Source organism: Phyllobates terribilis, unplaced genomic scaffold (genome assembly GCF_046119375.1).
Source record: "Phyllobates terribilis strain yellow unplaced genomic scaffold, ASM4611937v1 Scaffold_3__8_contigs__length_932513732, whole genome shotgun sequence".
Classification (NCBI taxonomy): domain Eukaryota; kingdom Metazoa; phylum Chordata; class Amphibia; order Anura; family Dendrobatidae; genus Phyllobates; species Phyllobates terribilis.
The window spans coordinates 290,205,446-290,218,300 of NW_027362763.1; positions in this window are offsets into that span (position 1 = coordinate 290,205,446).

Here is a 12,855-nt window from a genome sequence, read left to right on the forward strand (position 1 = left end):
TCTTTTACAATTATACAATATTTCATTATCCAGGCAATATAGACTTTGCACCCAGACTGCAGTTAAGTATTTACTCTGTGAAATTACATAAACGTCCTTATCTTTTAAACTTCCTTACTTTTCCTTCCTTAAAGGGAATCTGTCACCCCTGGCACTTATCTGACCTCTAATATGGACATACAGGTGATAGAAATGTAAATCTATACCTAGCTGTAAACCTAATATTAGAGGCCTGGTTGCTGTGAAATGTCTTTTTATTCAATCAAGTTTCTGATGTTTCCGGGCCCCCGGACTGGAAGAAATCCCAGCCTCCTGTGTGAATTACAATGTTGCCCCCCTCCCCTACATGTCACAGTGCCTGGATTTGGCTGCTGCAACTGCACATTACAAGACACTGTGACATGCAGGGGAGGGGGGATTTCTTCCAGTTCCCAGGACTGGAACACATCAGAAACTTGTAGGAATAAAAAGACATTTCACAGCAACCAGGCCTCTAATATTAGGTATACAGCTAGGTATAGATTTTCATTTCTATCACCTGTATGCCCATATTACAGGTCAGATAAGTGCCCGGGGTGACAGATTCCCTTTTAAAAGTATCAAACACATCAGTAGCAAGACACAGTGCGAAACATCTCTGATCATTTGACCTTATAAGGGGTAGAGATTGTGCTAAGTGCAAAATGCACATATTCTAAGGGAGTCACACAGCACAAAATGACTGTTCAAACCAATCGCAGGCGCTTGGTGCACTCCTGGTATGACCGAGTGCACCTTCCTAAGTACATGTTATTTTCCCAATTGTAGTACTGTATTTTATACACTGCCGATTTTGCAAGTTTTCACACCTACAAACAATGGAGAGGTCTGTAATTCTTATTGTAGGTACACTTCACCTGTGAGAAGCAGAATCTAAAAATAAAAAACAGAAAATAACATTGTATGATTTTTAAATAATTAAATTGCATTTTATTGCATGAAATAAGTATTTGATCATCTACCAACCAGCAAGAATTCTGGCTCTCACAGCCCTGTTGGTTTTTCTTTAAGAAGCCTTCCTACTCTGCACTCATTACCTGTATTAATTGCACCTGTTTGAACTCGTTACCTGTATAAAAGACACCTGTTCATACACTCAATTATCACTCTCCAACCTCTCCACCATGGCCTAGACCAAAGAGCTATCTAAGGACACCAGGGACAAAATTGTTGACCTGCACAAGGCTAGAATGGGCTACAGGACAATAAGCAAGCAGCTTGGTGAGAAGGCAACAACTGTTGCCACAATTATTAGAAAATGGAAGAAACACAAGATGACTGTCAATCTTTCCCAGTCTGGGGCTCCATGCAAGATCTCACCTCGTGAGGTAAGGAAGATTCTGAGAAAGGTCAGGAATCAGCCCAGAACTACACGGGAGGAACTAGTCAATGACCTGTAGAGAGCTGGGACCACAATCTCAAACATTACCATTAGTAACACAGTACGCCGTCATGGATTAAAATCCTGCAGGGCACGCAAGGTCCCCCTGCTCACTCCAGCACATGTCCAGACCCATTTGAAGTTTGGCAATGACCATCTGGATGATCCAGAGGAGGCATGTGAAAAGCTCATGGGGTCAGATGAGACCAAATAGAACTTTTTGGTATCAATTCCACTCGCCGTATTAGGAGGAAGACGAAGGATGAGTATGACCCCAAGAATACCATCCCAACTGTGAAGCATGGTGGGGGAAACATCATACTTTGGGGGTGCTTTTCTGCAAAGGGGACAGAGTGACTGCACCGTATTGAAGGGAGGATGCATGAGTCATGTATCACAAGATTTTGGTCAACAACCTCCTTCCCTCAGTAAAAGCATTAAAGATGGGTCGTGGCTGGGTTTTCCAGCATGACAATGACCCAAAACACACAGCCAGGGCAACTAAGGAGTGGCTCTGTAAGAAGCATTTCAAGGTCCAGGAGTGGCCTAGCCAGCCTCCAGACCTGAACCCAATAGAAAATCTTTGGAGGGAGCTGAAACTCAATTTTGCCCATCAACAGCCCCGAAACCTGAAAGATCCGGAGAAGATCTGTATAGGGATGTGGTCCAAAATCCCTGCTGTAGAGTGTGCAAACTACCAGAAACATCTGACCTCTGTAATTGCAAACAAAAGTTCCTGTACCAAATATTAAGTTCTGTTTTTTTATTGCATCAAATACTTATTTCATGCAATAAAATGCAAATTAATTATTTAAAAATCATACAATGTGATTTTCTGGATTTTTTTAGATTCTGTCTCTCACAGTTGAAGTGTATGATAAAAAATTATATAGAACTGGAGAAACAAATGGGTTATTCTGCACTGCCGTGGAGTAAAAATGAAGGATGCCAATCCAATTTCAGGTGGTTTATTCGTCAATGTGTTTCAAAGTATATAGCTTCTTCATCAGGACAAACCATCGTGGTTTGTCCTAATGAAGAAGCTACATACTTTGAAATACGTTGCTAAATAAAACCACCTCAATTTGGATTGGCATCCTTCATTTTCTCCACGGCAGTGCAGAATAACCCATTTGTTTCTCCAGTTCTATGCATTTATCTCCCCGTGGGTCTGCAGCAGCCTTAAGCCTTATAAATGGTTGTGTGTACACAACTCATCCAGGTGAGCGCAATCCTGCATATCCTTCTATATTGTTACCTAGATAAGACCCTATCTGCGCTTTGTCTCCTCTCCAGTTTCTCTCTCTACGATAAAAATTACAGACCTCTCCATTCTTTGTAGGTGGGAAAACTTGCAAAATTGGCAGTGTATCAAATACCTATTTCCCCACTGTATCTCTGCCCTCCTCTTGCTTGATTGACAGCTCTGGCCTCACAAGAGCCAAAGAAATGCAGAAAGAGATAGAAAAAAAATAGGTGAAAAGGTGCACTGAATTGCATAGCCATGACAAGGGTGGACTTAGCACGTATGATTGGTTTGAACTGTCATTTTGTGCTGCACCCTTTAAAGAGAAACTGTCATGTGAAAAAATGCTATAAACCTGCAGGAATGGGGTTAATCTGCAAGTTAATGGCCTTTTGAAGCTGTGCAGCTGCCACACTGAAAGCTGGGCTGCCAGGAGAAAATAAAATTAATCCTCGGGCTTTCAGTTATGGCAGTGCTGCCAACGCGGCTTCAGTCACAGTGCACAATGAGCGGCGGCTGTAACCACACCTCAACACTGACTGACAGCTGGCTTAGCACTGATGCACTGTAGAGCTGCTGTCAGTCAGTGCCGGGGTGTGGTTACAGCAGCTGCTCACTATGCACTGGGTGGTGACTGAAGCTGCATTGGTCGCGCCTCTTTAACTCAATGCGGAGGCTTCCGGGAGGAATAAAGTTAATTCCCTTCCAATAGCCGGGCTTTCAGCATGGTGGCCACATGGCTTCAAAGCACTATTAACCTGCAGATTAACCCCATATCTGCAGGGTAATAGCGTTTTTTCACATGGCAGGTTCCCTTTAAGTTGTAATGATGCAGCCTCTTTCCTTTTTGCATCTTAAGTTTTTCTTCCTCTTCTTGTAAGAGACATACCTTTTTTCATTTTACATCGACATAACCATATGGGGACTTATTTTTGTGGAAAGAGTTGTAGTTTGAATTACACCTTTCACTTTATCATGTAATGTACTGAAAAACAGGAATGAATTTCATAAGGTGAAAAAGACAGAATTCCGTCATTGTTTTTCGGTTTCATTTTTATGACGTTAATTGTGTGGCAAAATTTACCTATCAACATCATTTTCAAAATCACTATAATTATGGAGACACCAAACTTGTATAATTTCTTTAGTATTTTAGTTGGTTAAAAAAAAATTCTAATCTTTGTAAAAAAAAATTGGTTTGTGTCACCACCATCTTCTAAAACGTATAATTTTTTTCCATTGCTGAAGCTATGAGAAAGCTTGTTTTTGTGTGCCAAGCTGTGGCTTTTCATTTTTTTTTGGAGGGGTACATACAATGTTTTGATCTCTTTTTATAGCATTTTTTAGCAGAGGTGTGGCAACAGAAAAACAGAAATGCTGGAGTGTCAATTTCATTTTCTTTATGGTATTTACTTTAAACATTAAAAAATATATATATTTTGATAGATCTGACTTTTATTGATACAGAGATAGAGAATACAGTATATGCTCATTGTTTTCAATTACAGTACTTTATTTTTAACTGGAGAAAAACAAACAAGTTGATTTCAATTTTTATATGTTTTTTATTTTTTAAAACGTTATTTTTACTTTACACTTTATTTACAGACCCCGTAGAGAACTTGAACTTCTGCTTGTTTAATTGCTCATTTTACAGTACTCTACAAAAGTTTAAGGCAGGTGTGGAAAAAATGCTTCAAAGAAGGAATCAAAATTCAAAACCAGAAGTGTTAGGCTGTGTGCCCACGTAGCGTTTTTCAAGCGTATATGCTGCGGAATTTCCGCAGCGTAAACGCTTGAAAAACGCATGTAGATCCGCACCCCATGGTCCCCAATGGCATTCCGCAATGTCAATGCCCATGCTGCGGATTTTTCCGCAGCGTATATGCTGCAGTCAAAAATCCGCAGCATGTTCATTAATTTTGCGGAAGCGCAGCGGAATCAATGTGCGGATGGTACCCAAGTCTGGAGGAGAGGAGACTCTCCTCCAGACCTGGGTACCAAAGAACCTGTAAAAAAAAGAATAAAATAAAGTTTATACTTATCTTATGATGTTTTCCCTCCGTCGCGCTGTTGTCTGAAGGACCTGCCACGTCATTGAGTCATGTGACCCACCACATGACTCAATGACGTCACCGCAGTTCCTGCACACAACAGCGTGAGCCGCTCAAGCCTCCGGACGGGGCAGAGAATGCATCTGAAGGTGAGTATAAAGTTTATTTTTTTATTTTTTACCATTCTGAACAAGTTGTCAAGCACTTTTCCAAGTGATGCTTGGAGAAGTGCTTGATAACCCGCATGCGGAAATGCATGCAAAGACGCCTCACAAACGCTTCTACCTGGCGGGAAAACCGCATGTAATATCCGCATGCGATTTTCCCGCCAGGGAGAAGCGTAAAAAATATGCTTCAGGTCCGCAACGTGGGCACATAGCCTTTATGGTTTACTTTTATCACTTAACAAAATGCAAAGTGAATGCATAAAAGAGAAATCTAAATCAATTCAATTTGTGGTGTTACCACTCGTTACCGTCAAAATAACATCAATTCTTTTAGGTACAATTACACAAGGTCAGGAATTTTGTAGGATTATAGTCAGGTGTATAAGTAGCAAATTATACCAAACAGGGAATAATAATCATCCTTTTCATATGTAGGTTGAAACACCGTCATTAACAGAAACAGAAAGTTGGAGACATAAAACTGGGTGAATAACTGCCAAGCTCTGCTACAAAGGTTAGGATGTGGAAGACAGTTTGATATAACAGATCATTCAACATGGCAAGACTGTGCACAACAACAAGACACAAGGTAGTTTTTCTGCATCAGCAATGTCTCCCCCAGACAAAGATTACAAAGCAGACTGGGGTTTCAAGTTCTTTTGAAGAAGCTCCTAGAAATGGGCAACGTTGAGGACTGTAGATGCAGTGGTTGACCAAAAAAAAGTTAATGCAGAAAATGTAAGACAATTAGCTCAGAACTGGCAACAACCAGTGTGACCCAGTGACTCCCATCTGCTGTGTCCCCTACATAGTATGTGGAAAAAGGTGCTCTGGTCAGATGAGACCAAAGTAGAATTTTTTGGATTAAATTTTAAGTGCTATGTGTGATGGAAAACTAACACTGCACATCACCATGAAAACACCATCCCCGCCGTTAAACATGGTGGTGGCAGCAGCATCATGCTGTGGAGATGTCAGAGTTTATGGGAAGAAGGATGGAGCTAAATACAGGGCAATCATGGAGGAAAACCAGCTAGAGGCTGAAAAAGACTTGAGACTAGGGTGTAGGGTGTAGGTTCACCTTCCTGCAGGACAACGACTCTAAACATATTGCCAGAGCTACAGTAGAATGGCTTAGATCAAAACATATTCAGTCACAGTTCAGACTTAATCTTATTGACAATCTGTGGCAAGACTTGAAAATTGCTGTTCACAGACGCTCTCGATCCACTCTTACTGAGCTTGAGCAAGTTTGCCCTGGGCGAAAGAGTTTCAGTGGGCCCCTTTAGCACATACCATGATTCATGATGCACAGATACCACAGAGAAATATATATATATATATATATATATATATATATATATATATATATATAGTACAATGCAAAGATTTCACTTACTACATTACATGAGTGATATCTATTGTAAATTCTACAATAGCTCAGAAACCGGCGAATCCTCGCAGCGCACAGTGCAGACCGGACAGTATAGTCCTCCATACAGTATAATGGACCCCATATAATGCTCCATACAGGATACTGACCCCCATAAAATGCTCCATACAGGATACTGGTCCCCATATAATGCTCCATACAGGATACTAGCCCCCATATAATGCTCCATACAGGATACTGACCCCCATAAAATGCTCCATACAGGATACTGGTCCCCATATAATGCTCCATACAGAATACTGGCCCCCATAAAATGCTCCATACAGGATACTAGTCCCCATATAAAGCTCCATACAGGATGCTGGTCTCCATATAACGCTCCATACAGGATACTAGCCCCCATATAATGCTCCATACAGGATACTGACCCCCATAAAATGCTCCATACAGGATACTGGTCCCCATAAAATGCTCCATACAGAATACTGGCCCCCATAAAATGCTCCATACAGAATACTGGCCCCCATAAAATGCTCCATACAGGATGCTGGTCTCCATATAACGCTCCATACAGGATACTGGTCCCCATATAACGCTCCATACAGGATACTGGTCCCCATATAACGCTCCATACAGGATACTGGCCCCCATATAACCCTACATACAGAATACTGGCCCCCATATAACACTCCATGCAGGCTGTTCCCCCCTTATAATGCCCCATACAGGATGTCACCAACCTTATAATGCCCCATGCAAGATGTCACACACACCCTTTTAATGCCCTATGCAGGATGTCACCTCTCCCCCCTCCATATAATGTCCCATGCAGGATGTCACCTCTCCCCCCCCCCTCCCCCATATAATGCCCCTTGCAGGATGTCACTTCCCCCCCTTTAATGCCCCATGCAGGATGTCAGATCACCCCCTCCCTTATAATGCCCCATGCAGCATGTCACACACCCACCCTTCTTATAATGCCCTATGCAGTATGTCACATACCCACCCTCCTTATAATGCCCCATGCAGGATGTCACCTCTCCTCCCTCTTATAATGCCCCATGCAGGATGTCACCCCCCCCCACACCTTATAATGCCCCATGCAGGATGTCACACACACCCCCTCCTTTATAATGCCCCATGCAGGATGTCACACACACCCCCTCCCTTATAATGCTCCATGCAGGATGTCACACATACCCCCACCATATAATGCCCATGCCCCCATACATGAAAAAAATGCAATACTCACCTCACTTCTTACCTGCTGCTGGCGCTGCTCCGGACTCCAGCGTCACCCGCGTCTTCCCGCACTGCACTGTGACAGGTCAGGAGAGAGCGCGAGCAGTGTAAAGACATCACCGCGCCCTCTGACCTGAGACGTCACAGTCAGAGGACGCGAAAGACGTTGCGGAGGCACGGGGAGTGGTAAGTATTGTGCCGGCTGCCGGGGCCCTGAGCAAGTGGGGGGGGGGGGGTGGCGGGCGCTGACACCGGCACCGCACCGCTCACGGGTCCCATAGCGCGGTGGGTGCCCAATGGCAGTGGGCCCCTCAGCCTGCTCAGGGCCCCGGCACTTGCCCGGGTGCGCCGGGTGCTGACGCCGGCCCAGGTGGAGACATACCCCCAAAAGTCTTGCAGCAGTAATTGCAGCGAAAGTTGGTCCTACAAAGTATTGACTCTAGAGGGCTGAATACAAATGCACGTCACAATTTTCAGATTTAGATTCAAAATATTTGGAAAACCGTGTATCATTTCCTTTACAATTCACAAATACTTACTACTTTGTGTTGGTATATCACATAAAATCCCAATAAAATGCATTTACATTTGTGGGTGTAATGTAAAAAAATGTAGAAAAGTTCATGGGGTATGAATACTTTTTCAAGACACTGTAAGTGAAATGATTTCTAATTGTAATCTGCATGTAGTATTGCAAGCCACTAAAAAGAGTGTTAAAAGGGCAAGGTAGTAGGAAAAACAGGTTATATCAAGAATAAGCACAAATTTTTTTTTTTTACATAGGTAAAGTATGAAGATGACAAGAAATTAATACACCATCCTGGTCCTCCCCCCAAAAAACATCAAAAAGTGTATCAAAACTGCTATGTGCGTACAAGCCCTATTAATTCCAGTAGGGGAGGAAATGGTGAAAGTATTATTTATTTTTATTTAATCCTTGTTAAGTATGAGAAAATGATAATAAACTGAAAATTGAAACCTAGAAAGAATTTCCAAACTTCATACAAAATGTGTCCTGTGAGATTGAAACGCAATGTTCCAGTGATGCCAAATGTCAGCGCTAAGCACTGCAGCCCTATGTGTAACATTACATGGACTTAGGCTGTGTTCACACGATGCGTATTTCATGCGTTTCCGCGGCGTTTTTGCAGTTGCGTAAACGCCGCGGAAACGCATGAAAAACGCATGGTAGAAAGGCAGCAATGTTCCCCAATGGAAATCCGCATGTGCTGTGCCCATGATGCGGATTTTTCCGCAGCGTTAACGCTGCGGTCAAAAATCCGCAGCATGTCAATTAATTTTGCGGAAACGCGGCGATTTCGCCGCCATTGACTTGCATTAGAACGCGCCAATTCCGCAAGACAGCATTTGTACTTGCGTAATTGGTGCGTTCTAATGTGCGGATGGTACCCGGGTGTGGAGGAGAGGAGAGTCTCATCCACACCCAGGTACCATTAAAAAAGCTGTAAAAAGAAGAATAAAATAAAAAATAAATGTATTCTTACCTTCTGTCGGCCCGCGCAGCGCTCCCGCTTGGTTCCCGGCACTTGCAGTGAGTTGTAGGACCTGCGGTGACGTCAGAGTCATGTGACGGGTCACGTGACGCTGACGTCGGCAGGTCTTTCAATTCAAAGTTGCCGGCAGCCGGGAGAACGGAGTGAGCAGGACAGCGCGGGCCATCAGAGGTAAGTATATACACGCTCTCGGTTCACACTGTATAAATCCATGCTGTTTGCATGGATTTATATAGTGTGACCTAGTTATCAAGCACTTTCCAAGTGATGCTATCGCCTGGAAAGCGCTTGTCAATCTGCATGCGGAAACGCATGTGAATCTGCATGTGGATCCGCATGTATTCTGCAGGAAAAACGCATGCACAATCTGCATGCGTTTTTTCTGCCAGGGAGATGCAGAAATGCTGCAGAAATTTTCTGCTTCATTTCTGCATCGTGTGCACATACCCTTAATTAGAAAAATACTATGTGTAAAAAGGATATGCTTACATAGGAATTGTTAAATATTCTGTGTAAATACATTCTCCTGCCACAAATATTAATGTAAAGATGATGATTTGCTTAGTATGTAGCACTGAGCCTCTGCGGCTGCAGCTCGCTACTAAAACACTGTTATACCTTCCTTATGCCCCACACTGAGCTTGTCTCCAGAGGTGCTGTCTGACTGGTGCTGACAGCATAAAGCTGGTGTTTGGAGATAAAATAGGCCTGTTTGGCATCTATATTCTATGTAATTGTTTCTTTACTTTATGTCAAAAACAACATTGAAAAAATATAGCACTTTATAAATCTAAACAGAAAGATAACTTCTCTTTAACAAATAAACACAGCTGTTTACAAAGTGATATAAACATATAAAATATAGAATATTCTGCCAACAATCATACAATGATCACCATTTTATTGAATTGAAAGATCTTTAATCCTTGAGGCACTAAAACATAAGAATAAAAATTACTGTGAGTGAGAGAGAATTCTCACTGTCAATGGTTTAGAACATGGTGCCCCAACTCAAGCCCTCCAGGACCAACAACAGATCATGTTTTCAGGATTTGCTTAGTATTGCACAGGTATTGGAATTATACCTGTGCAATATTAACCCCTTAGTGACCAAGCCAATTTTGACCTTAATGACCAGGCCAAATTTTTTAAATCTGACCAGTGTCACTTCATGTGGTAATGACTCTGGAACGCTTAAACGTATCGCAGTGATTCTGAGAAAGTTTTTTCGTGACACATTGTACTTTATGGTAGTCATAAATTTAGGTTGATATGTTTTTCATTTATTTGTGAAAATAGCAGAATTTTGCTAGGGGCGAAAGTGCCTGCAACACTCCCGGCACTTTCACCCCCTAAAAGCTGCTATCTATATTGATATCAGCATTTAGCAGGCATACAGAGGGATGAAGCCCCCTCTGCATTCCAATCAGTGCCCGTTGGGGCGATCGTTGCCATGGTGATCCGATGTCATCATGACGACATCCGGCTCACCAGGCACTAGCTAGTTGCTTAGATGATGCGCAGTGCATTATCTAACTAACTTGTGTCAGTGCAGCACTGACAGTTGTGAAGCATAGCAGCATGCTTCATAACTGCGATCAGAGCTGACAAAGTGAAAGTCCCATAGTGGGACTAAGTAAAAAAGTAGAAAAAAGTTGTACAAATATTTTTATGAAAAAACCCACAAAAATACAAGTATGATATTGCTGCTTCCGGCCGGAACTATAAAACTGTTCCAGTAGTTAACCACTTCAGTGAACACCTTAAAAAAAATGAGGCAAAAAATTATGCTTTATCATCATACCGTTGAACAAAAAGTGAAATAAAATGCGATCCAAATGACGAGTGTAAATAAAAATTGGTATCTCTGAAAACACCATCTTGTCCCACAAAGAACAAGCTGCCATACTGCTCCATCAGCGGAAAAATAAAAAAGTTATAACTCTCAGAATAAACTCTCAGAATAAAGCAATGCAAAAAAAATAATTCTTGTATAAAATATATTAATTGTGTAAAAGCGCCAAAACATAAAAAAACTATATAAATGTGGAATCGCTGTAATTGTACTGACTCAAAAAATAACGCTGCCTTATTAATTTTACAGAAGCCAAACATAAAAACCTGATATAAATCTGGTATCGCACTGTAATCGCACCGACCCGAAAAATAAAGTCGCCTAATCACTTATACCACTTGAGGAATAGAAAAAAAAATAGATAAAATCAATTCTTCACCTGCTGTTGATTTGTTTATTCAGCCTCCCAAAGATCGCAGTAAGGCTCGGCGCACATTTGTCCTGCACTCTGCGCTGAGTGCTTACACTGGGACTTCCGTGTAAATCTCTGAAATATGTGATTCAGATGGAAACCATGGCCTATAATGAGGCAGATGGAGGCACTGTGGCCACTGTGTGACCTGTGATCCGGTGGTGTCCATCTTTTTAGATATGCATAAAAGCACAGTTTGCCACAGTTTTGTGCAATTATGAAAAGAACAACGTTGAACATGGAACGACATATAAAAAAATAAAAACAATTCATGAATTTTTGATTTTTTGTTCATTCTGCCTCCCAAAAATCGGAATAGCAAGCAATAAAAAATTTTCATGTGCCCGAAAAATGTACCAATAAAAAGGTCAACTCGTCCTGCAAAAAACAAGCCCTCACACGACTCTGTCGGCCGAAATATGGAAAAATTATAGCACTCAACAGTGATGCGAAAAACTGTTTTTGAAAAAAAAAGCATCTTTTAGTGTGTGACAGAAGCCAAACATAAAAACCTGATATAAATCTGGTATCGCACTGTAATCGCACCGACCCGAAAAATAAAGTCGCCTAATCACTTATACCACTTGAGGAATGGCATAAAAAATAAATAAAATCAATTCTTCACCTGCTGTTGATTTGTTTATTCAGCCTCCCAAAGATCGCAGTAAGGATCGGCGCACATTTGTCCTGCACTCTGCGCTGAGCGCTTACACTGGGACTTCCGTGTAAATCTCTGAAATATGTGATTCAGATGGAAACCATGGCCTATAATGAGGCAGATGGAGGCACTGTGGCCACTGTGACCTGTGATCCGGTGGTGTCCATCTTTTTAGATATTCATAAAAGCACAGTTTGCCACAGTTTTGTGCAATTCTGAAAAGAACAACGTTGAACAGAGACCAGACGGAATCCAAAGTAACTTTGCTGTCTGAAATATGGCACTCTGAGATTTAGATGGAAACCCCTATATAAGAGTTTAGCTAGAGTGACGGATAAATGTGATCTCAAACGTTATGTAAAATGTTCCCAATAAAAGCTTCAGCTCAATCCACAAAAAAAGCAAGTCTCCACTCAGGTCCATCATCTGTCAATGGAAATATAGGGGCTTCCACGTTACTGGTAGCACAAAGGCTTTGGAAAAGCAAAATGGCCCTTGACCCCCAAAAGAAATTCATCAAATTCTGTGCTCCCAAATCCAAATGCCCCCCTCCCTTCTGCGCTCCACTGTATCTAAACCACATTTAGCGTCCACATGTTAGGCATGTCTGTAGCGATGAGAGCACGCCTAATTCACGGGTGCGTGTCTCCAAAAGCATGAGCTGGGCACAATGTATGGACACTACAACGTACTGGTCACTACAGAGGCAGTTTGCAATTTTCACTCAACAATATCCACTGCTGCTTGTTTCTGGAAGCCACCCATGTAGTCAAAATCATCTTTACACCTGTCGAAAAATTCACAAAGGGGTATAGTTTCCAAAATGGGGTCACTTCTAGCACTTAGGGGCTCTGTATATGGAGTCCGCAAACTATTCTAGGAAAATCTGCTCTC